This window comes from Cinclus cinclus, chromosome 4 (assembly GCF_963662255.1).
Source record: "Cinclus cinclus chromosome 4, bCinCin1.1, whole genome shotgun sequence".
Lineage (NCBI taxonomy): Eukaryota > Metazoa > Chordata > Aves > Passeriformes > Cinclidae > Cinclus > Cinclus cinclus.
This window is the reverse complement of record NC_085049.1, coordinates 61,201,314-61,214,680: the sequence shown is the minus strand read 5'-3', so window position 1 is coordinate 61,214,680 and position 13,367 is coordinate 61,201,314. Positions and strand designations below refer to the sequence as shown.

General features: G+C 37.0%; 1 protein-coding gene across 9 annotated transcripts in view; it reads left to right on the top strand.

Moving 5' to 3' along the window:
* Positions 1 to 13,367, top strand: part of CNOT4 (CCR4-NOT transcription complex subunit 4) — a 43,813-nt gene that overhangs the window by 27,142 nt on the left and 3,304 nt on the right. The window lies entirely within an intron of this gene.

Sequence of the window (13,367 nt, the reverse complement as noted above, 5' to 3'; positions counted from 1 at the left end):
TTGTCCCAAACGGATTTTCCTCTTATAACAGAGGAAAAAAAATTGCATTACATGAATAATGAACTGCAGGTAGAAAGTCTCTGTTAGCTTTTCGTAGCCTTGAGGTGGAAAAAACTGCTCCTTGAGATGCTGCCAGCATTGTTTTCTTTATGTGGGTTTTTGCAAGTACTAGCTTTACTATAAGAAGGTGACCTAGGAAAAGTTAGCAGTTGTTTGATTGTCTAGTCCAAGAACCAATTTTGGCTGTTACTTTGTTGTACTTTGTCCTCTTTGAGGGCTTGTTGCAGCAGCTACTGTACTGCTGTAGGGTCTTTAGGCTGATTCAAATATAAACATGGTCCATACTACAAATGCAAGTAGTTTAAAACTCTTTATACTGGCAGCAGCAAAGTTTTTTAAGCCTGAAATGACTGATACTGGGTGCACAAAAAAAATAAATTGTTTCTGGTGTGGAGTAACAAAGTACAGCTCCAACAAATCCACAGCTGCATTGTTGCTTCCTTTCCCCTATGATACATGGAATTTCCAGAAAAAAACGGTTCATCGCTTTTCAACTCTACCACTCAATTGTAAGAACTTCTACTTTGAGGGGTCAGTAGCAAGACTATATCTTATGGCTTGGGGGAACAGAAAAATCCTTTAGTGTTGAAAAAGATCTGTTTGTAGTAGAGGTTGATTCTAGGTTTGCAGAAGTATTGCATTATTTTAGTTTTAGTTAGCACATTGAAAGTGAAGCTTTTTGTATTTGTAGAAGACTTGCTTTTTTTTTTTTCCAACTTCTTAAGAGCAGGTTGTGTAGTACTGGTTGCACAGCCCAGGCCATGTACTTCCCCCATATGTTTTAAGGGAACAGAATTAATATTTGAGTATATCTTTTTTTTTTTTTAATGCAGCTGCTACAACTGATTAATCTAAAAATATTTTTGGCAAATAACATGCTAAAACCAAAATAAACATCTGCTGTAGTAACCATGGAAAGTTCCTTTTGGATTGGTTTTAATCTCTCCTTATAGAAAATGTTGTTAGTTGATTGACTGACAATTAGATAGCAGTTGCTGCAGTGCAAACAATTCTCAGCTGATGTATGTCAGCTTAGAATGTCAGCTTTGATATCTCTGGAAAAAAGAGTAATTTGCACAAGGATAAATGACTCCTTTTTATTTTCCTGCTGCCAGAAATCTGAAGTGGAAGTCTCAGTTCTGATTTAGTTTGTTGGGTTATGGGTTTGTATTACTTGTGTTTATTTTAGTGCTCTAACTGCTTCAGAAGTACAAATAATTTGAAAGTCAGAGGTAACCATTTTTATTTTTGTTAATCTGCATCTAGAGTACAGGTTTCTCAATCTCTTTTGTATTCAGTTTGAAAAAAAATTTCCTGTTATTTGTTTACTTTTAATCTATCAGGAGCAAGTATTTAATTACAGAATTTTCCTACTTTCCTCATGTAATTTACAGATACATCTATCTGGTGGGGTTGGGGAAAGCAAGTTGTGTCCAAGTACAGAGAACTCAAGTGTGTAAGACATTTTTTTTTATGGTAATTTATATGAAATCCTAGCTCACCTGCTAGAAAGGCAGTGTCCATCATAACAGCTGTTAAGCAGCATGGAACAGTTAGCTGTAGTGCACCTGAAGCTCCTTTTTCTTGGCTCTTTTGTTAGCCCATACTAGGGTGTTCTAGTAAATGTTAACAGCTTGGCTGGATCGGATGCAACAGGAAAAGAAACCAAGTGCAGGTGAAACTTCACGTTCTGTCTTGTAGCAGAGACCCTCTACTGCTGTAAAAGCTGCATGTTTCTTAAGGTCTTTGATCACAGATTTTTACAGGATGATGAATTCCTAAAGTAGCTAATATTGGAGCAGTTACTGATAAAAAAAGAAAGCAGGGTGAGAACAGGCGCATTAGTCTGTGACTGCCTGCTCTGTGTTATCAACCCTTTTTTTTAATGTCAAAACAGTCAGATCTAATAACTTCTATAAGTTCATGTTTTAGCGTAATATTTTCTCTGCTTTCTAAATTTGAGTTGGTTTCACTAGGTGTATTTGCAGTATGGAAGCTTGGATTAAGAAAATGGTATCTTCTAAACTGCTGCCATTTCTGCTTTAGGCATTATTATTCATAAGAATTTTAAATGCTCATGTGTGACGTGTCAAATGTAATTTGCTGAAACTGCCTTTTGTTTATTTGAGAATCAGAGCTGTGCTGTATTCATGAGCTCACAGCTTCAGGCAGGGCTGTTCTGTGATTTGTACCCAGTTTAAATGGAGGAACACAAGCATTACCTACCTTTTTTTATAAATTAAGCTCTCACTTAAAAATAATTTCTATGTGGAATTTGTTTGCTTATTTTTCAGAGGAATTAGTATTTATTAACTAATTCTGTGGTTTCTAGTGAAATGACACAATGACTCCTGATTGACTTCATAGATTTATTATGCATGTATGTGAAATCTGTCATATTCATCAGGCATACATTTGTCCCCAACCCATATTTAAGTGAACTTTTTGTTTGATTGATTCTCAAAGTAATTTTTTTCCTTTCCCCCATTGTATCATTTTTCAAACTGTAGCAGATGTTTCATGTTGCCATTTTCAGGGACAATTTAAGCTTACTGCTGCTCTCTGGAGTGGGATTGATTAGATGGTTTACTGTGAAATTATAAATTCATAGCTGTACTTCAGGGGAAAAGTTCAGTGACTTCTTCATGGACACTGTGATTGTTGCTACAAGCAATCTTACCCTAGATTGTATACAAGCTATCCTAAGAATATTGGCTGGCAGCTATGCTGTGTTCTGCAGATAATGCCAAGGGAAAGATTGATTTACTGACAGCAGTATGGGTGGGTGTGTGCCTTTATTTTACTGTAGGACAACAGGAAACTCTGTAATTTGATAGCTAGTATGCTGTCATTTTTTCTACCCTACTTCCTGGTGATGTGTTCAAAAATAATAGGTACAGTATGGTATCATATCATAAGGTAGGATTCAGATTAACAGTGTGTTTTGAGACAGATGCTTACAAAATAAGATGTACACATATTAAGTTGAAAATATTAATATATATATATATAGTTTTATTTCTTGAATTTACTGAGTGATTGGTAGTCACTGATTTTGTGACATAGGAGTACAGTAACAAATTCAGAGTTAAAAGTATTAGGAAAAAGTTGAAAATGTTTAGTCCACTTTCCCCATCAGTTCTGTGCAAGAAGTACTTGACGTTTTGAAACACTGGCTATTACTTCATTTATTAATTTCATAATTGCCCTGGATGTAAAACTTAATTGTAAGCTCTCTGTAGTCCATAATAATGAGGTAGTTCAAAATCTTCCAAGACTGATCCTACACAACAATATCTATGTATTCTTCCCCCCAGAAAAAAATCACTGAAACCACTGAGTTGGGAGGAACCACAAGGATCATCAAGTCCAATTTCTGACTCTGCACAGGGCAGCCTAAAGATTAAGTCATATGTCTCAAAGCATTGTGCAAATGCTTATTGAACAGAGGCAATTTATGTATATCATACATATATTAAAGATCTAAATAGAGGAAAGAGTCAAGTGGAAACAGGCAGATATGAAGCATAAAGAATTAAACCCTATTTAGGATGAGAAAAATTGTGTTATTCATTGTCTTTGAAGATAACCATTGTCAAGTTCATGAAGCTGTATTGACCATGCAGCTGACTGATACAGAAGCTGCCATAGGTTTCTGTGAGCTGTTCCTGATATTTCAAAACTATGGGACTTGAATGTAATAAGTCTGTGTAACAGAATATAATGAAGAATCCAAATTTCATTATCTTAAGACCTTTTCATTTTGATGTTGTGGCTTACATCTGTTGAATACACGCATCCTTATTGATATTATGTATATTTAAAGATGGGGCAATAAATGGGTAGACAGCTCTATTAATTTTGGATCCCCCAGCAGTGTCTGTGGTCGGGGTATTGCCATTCCTTATCCAGACACAGATTAGCATGCATGTTTTTTATGTCATAGCTGCATTGAAGTTTTTTGAAGCACAAGCTAGTAGCAGAGAGGACAAAGCAATAACAGTTTTAGTAAGAAGGTCCAACATCTTCCCACTTACTTTAAGGACTGAGCTCTTCCATTTCTGAGCAATTTATGCTGTTGAATCTTTTGCTGCTTTAAATTTTCTGGCCCCTATGCCCCCAGCCATTTGTCTTGTACATCAAATCCTTTCTTGCCTAATGCTAACTTTTGGACAAAATTTTTTAAAACAAGGGAAGATCCCTATATGTTGCCTGTGGTCTTATTATTTAAAGACTATTTGCAGCACAAAAAAGGATGCATTACCAGAATAAGGGTTAACATATTTTCCCTTTAATACTAAGATTCCTTACTATTGACTTGCTCTTTTCCCATAATGTAATTGCATTTCCATTTGAGGCATATGTTTTTTATTTGGTCTTTGTCTTTTTTGCTCTTTTCCCTGGGTTGTTTTTATCTCCTGGAAACAAACAAACACATACCCCATGCCTTGTTTTATACATTCTTGGAAGTAAACAGAGTTTGTGGCATAGAAGCTGGCATTTTCCTATGGTCTCAGCATAATCTGATATGGGGTTTTGGGTGTAGCCTGTTACTGTTCCTTTTAAAAAGAGGATTTGGGTTATGTGGTATAGCTGTTGAGGTCAGCATGCTGTAAAAATTCTCCAAGTGCTGTATAAAAAAGGCATTTAATCCCATACCCTAGCAACAAGGATGCGACTTAAATAATGTTGCCTCACATCCCTTTATTTGGATGCCATAGTTGAACATTTTCCTATAGTTTTCCTCTTGACCTGACAGTATATAAAAGTTTTAATGCCTTTTTTAAGTATTGGTTTCCTTACTTTTAACAATAAGAGAGGTGTTAGTCTATTAATTTTCTGTCCTAATCCTTTAAAGAGGACTGCTTGCTCACTTGGTGCTCCTCCTTGTTATTTGGCTTTGCAACATCAGCTGGGCAGAAAGCATGGCAGCTGAATGTCATCTTTTCTGTGCCCCTTGGTTAGATCTCTGCCTGCCTGAAATACTTTTCTGGTTAGGGATAAATATTGAAAATAGGAAATCTGGTGAACATCTTGGCTGCTGCAACTAATAGCTGTAGGTGCCATGTATGGCATTTCCAAAGGCTTGTATCTTTTCCAGAGTGCAGAGCAGCTGCTCTCAGAAGTGGATGTATTGCCCTGATACCAGGATCACTCCTCATTTGAAACTGCTTTGAAATTATAAAATGAAAAGTACCTTTTGTAAACAGCCCTCAGCTGTTTCCATTCTTGCTTCTACTGATGCTTGTATATCCTGGTTTCCTCAACAAAGATGACTGTTAGTATTGCCTTTGCCATTGTATGTTTTGTTCTTCTCATCAGCTCTTGTGCTCACAGCAGCTCATTTTTTCCATGGAGGTTCTTGGTCCTCAGTCCTTCCTCTTCAGAAGATGCTTTGTGTCTGTGTGTCTGTATCCTCACTTTGAAATTAATTCTGCTTTTATTTCCCATCATAACTGATTTTCTGTTTCACTAGTGAAGAAGTAGTGTTCAGCACAATGTGGAATTAATCTATTTTGAAAATAAACTTTTTGGCTTGCTCATTTCTGTTTCTCTGGAGGAGTTTAGTGGGTTTTTTTATGCATCCAGGTTTAAACTAAATTAAATGCAAGTGGGATTTCAGATTAATTTCCAAAATATTAAAGCAGTGTCAAGATTGAAATCTGCTGTGGATATTCCTATTCTTAGCTCTGGTGTCTTGTCCCTTAACTCCCATGCACTTCCTACATTCACTGTGAAGGCCTGGCTTTCTTGGTGTAATCTTGTCATGATCTCTGAGAGAGCTTCATCCACAGCACCTGTCCTTTAAGTCCTGCTACTTCTCCATCTGTATCAAAAAAAATCTCATCTTGCACACCCACCCTTCCTTCCAGTGCCTTTTCAGGGCTAATACTGCAACTGTTTTCTAAATACTGTTGAATTTTTTTCCTATGATTATATAGGTGATACTGTTTCAAATAAGGCTTGATACATAAATCTATCTTCATCTCTCTAGCTTGGTTTTAAGCTCTTAAAGATTTTTTTGAATCTTTGCAAGATTTTTAGGCATGACAGTGAAAGGCATCCTGCTTTTTTGGGTAGCAAGATGCCTATTTTAGATGTGTCATTTTATTTTGGAAGAAGAATATGTATGTGACAAAGGGAAAAGTGAAAACAAAAAATCCTCCAAATTGGCTGTAATGTATCAAAGGTACAGCTAATCACATTAACTCTGCTTACATTTGAAATAAACATGGGGTTGGCTGAAATAGGTGGCCTGAGTAGATGACCCAGTCTGCATTCTGGACTGTTAGTCCTGACAGTTTTTTGGTCACTTTCCAGAAACAGAGAGAAACAAGCAGACAGAAGGTTTTTCACATCAGATTTCATGACTGTGTCTGTAGTAGTCTCACCAAAGGAACTTCAGCTACACTAAATGCTGGTTTTTGCCTGGCTTTTAGGGATGGAAGACTGCATTTATTGTTAATAGAACCTCTTTAGGACTGGTTCACCAAGAAAGGTGGTTTCCTTTCACAGGTAGCTGGTAAGATCTAGGGATGGCCCTGCAGTTCTGTTGTCTTACGTACTGTGTCTCATTCCTCTGGCAGGCAGGTGCTTGGCCTTGCAATGCTGTGTTCTCTTAGATGCTTTTCTGAAGTCACTTCAAAATATGCAGTAGGTCACTGGCTTAAGTTAAAAGGTGCAATTGTCTTAGTGATGTTAAAAACATGGCATTTTTCTTTTAAAGACTGGAAAGTGAGTGCAATTGGCACTGCCACCTCAGTGTCTAACAAAAAGTGTGGACCTGAAGCGTTGGCTCTAAGTCCATTTGACAGAATACAAATAATGACTGGTGCATTTCAGCAAAAAGTATAAATTATTCAGAGGCTTTCTGCATGAACTTTAAGTGCTTCAGCTTGAAAAACAACTGAGAGAGAAACATAATCTGTTTAAAAATTGTATTGGGGAAGGAGCATAAATGAATCCTGAAAGAACAGCAGCAGCTGAAAGAGCAGCTTTGCAAATAGTGTTACCCCTCCCAGTACTGCCAAATCATATTTGAGGGGGGAAAAAAAAAAAATTCCCATCCCTTGCCATCTCTTGGTTTCTTCTGCACAGCCTTGTTTGACATTCATCTTGTCCTCAGAAGAGTTATTTTAACAAATCTGTTTATTTGAAAAATGGATTGCTTCTATTGGAAAACAGCATCTAGTAACCAGAATGAATTTCATGTCACCGAAGGTGAAAACTTTGCTTTCTTGCAGTTTGTCTAATTTTCCCACAGAATTATTGAAATAATCTATAAATATATATCAGCCTTAATTGTCTGCAGATGTGGGAAGATTAAAAATGAGTTTATCATTTGACAGAGTATGCCTTCATTGTGCTAATGCTGGTTTCACAGTCTGAAGTCAGAGGATTGGTTGATTGGTTGGATATTCCTGGAATCCAGAACCTCTGTAACAAGATGGTAACAATTAGCAAGAGCCTTTAGCTTTGAAGATCTAATTTTTTTTGCTTTGGTATTTCTAGTTATTGCATTGCCCAAAGGGTGAGTTTCAAATATTTCAGGTTTTTTTATGGGTGTATCTATCCAGGTACCCACAAGTACATTTGTACATGTGGGTTTTTCATTTGAAGTCCAAGTTTGTTCTGTTGACAGAAAGGGTAACCTGGTGAGACTGAGCCCTGATGCATGATGTGAGAGGAAGCAGTTTAGGTTAAAATTAACCTTATTTCTCAGATGAATGGAATTGCATGCTTTCTAAGCTTTTTAATCAAACTGTTCTGTGTGTAGGATTCAAGTGTCTATTTAATTTGTTTCAGTATCTTAAGTCTTTGTGCACTTAGTTTAGATTTATGGTAATATTAAAGATTATCAGCACCAAAACCTATTTTCTTATGGAGTCAGTAATAAAAAATAGTGGGATTCTCTGGAAACATTTTGTAGGAACTCAAGGGTGTTTTTCAAAGCAACTTGGAATCTCAGTTTGAAATTTCCTTATAGATTAAAACTGGGTTGCTGGCTTCTATAATTATGGTTTGGTCTCTTGAGCTGTGGTAAGTCAATCACAAGACCTCTCCAGAATACTTGATGTAAAACTGCTCTTCTCAAGCCTAATAAAATTGACACTGTACATACAAGCAAATCAGTTTTCTTACTGTCCCTGTAGTAATGTTGTAGAAGGGATTTTTCCTGAAAATAAATTACTTTTTCTGACTCATAACACTTAGTCACAGAAAGCTTAAAAGTTGCAATATCAGATTATCATCCAAAAAGTTCATTTAGAAAATCTTCTTTTCCCCCTTTTAAGTGTGTATGTTAGAATTAATGTATTCTACTTGATAGTTTGGCTAACTGGCAAGTTAAGTTGCAGTTGGATTTATTTGACATTAAAGAATAGTGTGCTTCTGTTTACATGTCTGTCTTTTAAATTGAGTGGAGTTACTGTAACCATGGAAATCAATATGGAGCAGATAAAAATGTGCTTTATTTGCAGTATTTTAAAGGTGACAGTAGACTGGTGTCTCCTGTCTACCGAAGCCAATTTTGTAGGTGTGTGTATGTACATAGATGGTATGTGTGTGTGCATCTTTTGTTTCTCCAGCTCTTGTAGCTCGTGACTTTAAGACTTTCATTTGAAATTCACACTGAAATGGCACTTAGAAAGCTGGGTTTTGTGAATTGTCCATTTGTTTCCCATGTATAGGCAGTGTTTGTAAGGCTTTTAAAGGTTCACTGCAAACAGCTTTGCCTTCTAGTGCTTCTGTCACTTGATGTCTCCCTAATATGATGAAGTGGCTACTTGTATTCCTGATGACAGCACTGCTGTTTAAATGTGGACAGTTTCCATCTTCTGTAATCTGCCAGTAACATTCTGAGGCCTCTGTGAATGGATGAAATGTCATTGTTTGGTTTAACCATTGTAGGATTACTAGGAATCATAGTTACAGAGAGTCAGTGAAGCTGAGAGAGAAATCCTTCATGTCATAGAAGTTTAAATGAGATTTTATTCATGGTTAAAAAATTTTCATGAGCAAACAAGCTTATTACTCATACTGAAGTGAAACAGGTGTAGTTCTTATTATAACTGTTTTGTTGATAAGTTTAAGTACACACCCTTTGGATGAAAAGCTTTTGAGTTTATGTGATGTGATGATCATAATTTATATTTTGGATGCAACAAGTTGTCCTTCCATTCTCTTTCCCCCTCACAGGGAAGTACTGGACAACTGTTCTCAAAACAGAAATACCAGTAGTGGAAAGTCATTTTGAGATGAAAATAGGGAAGCCCAAATCAACTTCTCAGAATAAGACAACATGCTGTTTCAGGGGAAGCACATATGATGTATCCTATCTGTGAACATGGGTAGCACAAAGCAGAGACTGGGCCCAGAGATGTCACTTGAAAGGGTGTGCTTCTCTGGTAGCCCCATTTGTTTCTAATGAGTTGAAAGACTCTTAATGAACTCCTGGTAGTATTTCCTGTTCTTTTTATTCTCTCGTTTTTCTTTGGCTTCAAAATGTATTGTTCAGCATCCTTGAAGATTTCACAAGGGCCTTTTTACAGGCAGGTTGTTGAAACAGCTGTTCTGTTACTGAATACACCTTGACAGTCTCTTTGCAGTCAGGTATGTGGCATTGGCTAGAAGTTTATTTTACTCTCATATGATGATTTTCCTCTGATTTTATTTTGTTTGAAGCTTTTCTGTAGTTGACCCACTGTGTGTCATCATTACTCATGTGACACACTGATGGGTTCTTTAAATAAATAAATGCAACCTAGATTTGCAGGACTGTTTGCTTTTCAGTGGGACTAGAATATTTAAGACTTGGTGTGAAGGTATTTAGTGTTTTTACTTGATTAGCATAAAAATAGGCTTTTGTGATGGTGTGGAAATATAAGTTTGGTAGAGGAAAGACATACACTTGCTTTACACTCAGTGTAACAGTCTTGTGATCCTTCCTACTGGTTGTATTTACTTAAGCATGCACTGGGTGAATTTTGCTGTAGATTTTATCATAAGCTTGTATCAGAATTGGGGCAGTGAAAATGTGAAATGTGGAATAAAATAAAATTTGAAATGTGGAATAGTCACTGTGGAATATTTAGTGGGCTTGTCTCACACCAAGAAAACTAAGTGCTGCTGTCCCATCAATATAAAAGATTGTGTCAATGTCACCAAAATAACACAGCCAAATTTGAAACACCTTTGGGTCTTGATTGCAGTTTTATTGTCAGAATTTTGGAAGTCACAGAACATAACAGTGTAGCAGCCATTTGTGCAAACAGCTTCAAAAGTACTGATTATGTGCAACAGAACAGTATTGTGGCTCAGCCATTAATCCTCTTCGTGGCCTCTCTGCCAAATACACACTGCTTTGCCTGATTTGAAGAAATAGTGTTAAGGCATTGCAGGTAGAGAATGAGGTAAAAGTACTGGTTTGACTGGTTGACTAGTAGGATGTGATAATGGGGCAGTGATTTTATTCAGAAATTCGTTAAATGACTAGTTTTATACAAATGAATGTTGAGGCTTCTCAGATGTATTCATTTGCTTAAGTTAATGTCAAGTGTTTTTTAATTTAGGTTGGATGGACAAGTTGCTTTTGTGATGAAGCTTTTTTTTCTTTCCTTTTTTCATTCTAAGGCAGTGGTTGACTTTGCAAATTTTACATACAAGTGCTTTTGTTTCACGTTGACATCCCACCTCAGGCACAGGAAAATTTCAGTGCTAGAACTGTGGTATCACCCCTGTAAATAAGTTTCCACTAGACCAGACAGAATTATGAAATGTACATCGAGGGAAGACCAGAGTTCAGAGTGTGTGTTTGAGAACATTTGTCCTGTGGATAGTGGTGCTTTCAGTGATGCTTCATCAGGTTAGTCTCTCTATTGTCTCTAGACAAAGCTAGGGCATGAGGGCAGGAATCTCATATATATATATATATATATATATATATATATATAATATAGCTTTATAAAATACTTTCTTTGCAGTCATCTGGATTTTACCAGCTTTCTTCTGTGTTTTCCCACTGTCAGTGGGCATGGTGCTTTAAGCCTTTTAAGATTAGCCTATGGAAGGAGACAGGATTTTCACTTCTTGAGAGGGGGAAACAGTGTTGTATGGGTTCTCACACCCCTAAGTTGTAATGTCCAACTGAGAAGTCAGCTAATAGTCACAAAATTACTCCTTCCAACCAGTTAACTTTAGAAGTAGGGAAAGGCAATAAGCAAATGACCTTTTAATAGATCTGTATTAACTGAGAGCTAGCTTTTTCTCATTTTTAACTATGGTTCTAGCTTCATCATGAAGCATGGACTTTAACAGGAAGAACAAACTAGCTGAGGGAGGAATAATGATTTCTGATGAAATTACTTTCCTCCAGTTGGTAGAAGTAACTTTTATCTCTGGGGTGGATTTTCACTTGGGCTGTTTAAAACTTGCCAGACTCCAGCAAAGATGTGAAGTGCTTGGAGTTTTATTTTGTGTCAGGGGACGGTGTTTTTGTCCTAGCTTGCCTTACAGCCTGTATCTGTTTGGGAAAGACATATTTTTTGTAATTATGTTTTGTCACTTTTATACCTAGGAGCACAAGATTTTATTCAACTAACTTTCTTACAGCTGGCAAATAACACTGTTTTGGTAGCTACTGAATCCCTTTAGGCTTTTCATCTCTTGACTTCTGTGAATCCCAGTAGATTTGTTCAGACACTGTCTCCTCACCAGAAAGTGCCAGCCTTTTCCATTCCATGAGAATCATGTATCTAAACATTTGGTACCTTTCTTGACTCGTGTGCTGTATTGTCTTTTTTTTAAACGGAGAATAGCGTGACAAAACCATACCTATTTTCTTAGCCCAAGGAGGCCTAATGCCCTGTGACATTATTTTTTCCTGTCCTGTTCCTTATAACATCCTGCAGGCTTTGTCTTAGTCTTCGTCGATGACATGTTGCAGGTAGTTTACTACATGTTAATTTTCTTACACTAGAGTTTTGAGGATGTGTTGAGGGTTAGTAAAGTTGGTGACTGAGGCCCTTGCAGATGCCTTGCTCACAGGTATTGGAGATAATGTTTGCTTATGCATGGACCCAGTAAGCATTTTTGTGTGCTTTTTTGTGTTGCAGTAGAAGTGAATAATTAAACAGAGCTGTGTTTCTTTGCACATGCTCTTTGAAGCAGCAGTGAGGGGGGAAAAGGTGGAGACTAGTGTTGTACAATGTAGAATTTGTTGCAGTTAGTTCTGTGATCATGAGCTGGCTGCTTTAGTTCCAAAGAGTTAATTTAGAGCTTGTCTCAGATGGGCTTAGGGATATTCAAGAGGGTTGTGAACAAATACCTGTTGAGGACATTTTCTACTAATGCTTTCTAAACTTTTGATTTCTTATTTTTCATCTCAGGATTAAGTTTCAATGAAAAATTTATGGCACCGAATTCTTTAAAAGTGTTCATTTGGTACATTAGTATTGCAAAGGGAAAAGGAGGAACTGTGCAAGGACAGGATTTCAAGAAGTAGGTTTTTTGTTTGGATTTGGGGTTCCCCCCCTTTGTTACAAAAATGTAATTGCTTGAGAAACCACTTTTTTCTGAACATTCAGCTGTAGAAAAACTGCCAGGGCAGGTTTTGATAGCAATCGAGACTGTTTTCTTTACTCTCCAACATAAGATTGGGAGTTAGTGATACCTTCTAATTGTCCAGGAAGACTTAAATCTCTTCTGTTGTTGACGTAGCAGTATTGTGAAAGTATCTCTTTATAACAATTCTGGTGGAGATGAAGGTCCTTTCTTCAATCAGGATAGGCAGAGATGTTTTGAAGAAAAAGGTTGTATTCTAGATATTTGTCAAAAAGACAACCATGTGCCAGCATACTCTCAACACTTCCTTTCGAAATATAACTGACCACAAGCTAATAAAGTGTGACTTCCTGTATTGGATGATAAGTGCTGGAATGTTCATGTCTGGTTTGTCCTGCTTTGAGATACTTAAAGGGAGAGATGGATCGTGGAACTGGATAGCCTGTTCTAGATGGCATGGTCTAACTTTCGTATTGAGGGATCATTTGCTGTAGTGCTAATAGCCACATTATCCTGTTGTTCTTTATCAATATGTCTGGAAACATTCAGGCAAGTAGTTGAGACTTGACTGCTTTGGTTGGTGTCCAGCTGGTTTGCTTCTTACCAAAATTTTGAGGCTATTGCTGTGTTGGAAATTATTCTGAATGGTCTTTAAAGAATTTTCACTGCTGTTCTTCAACTGCAAGAGGAAATTTCACTCCCTCCAGCTTCATTACCATTTCCTTCGGAAGAACATCTCTAGGGCT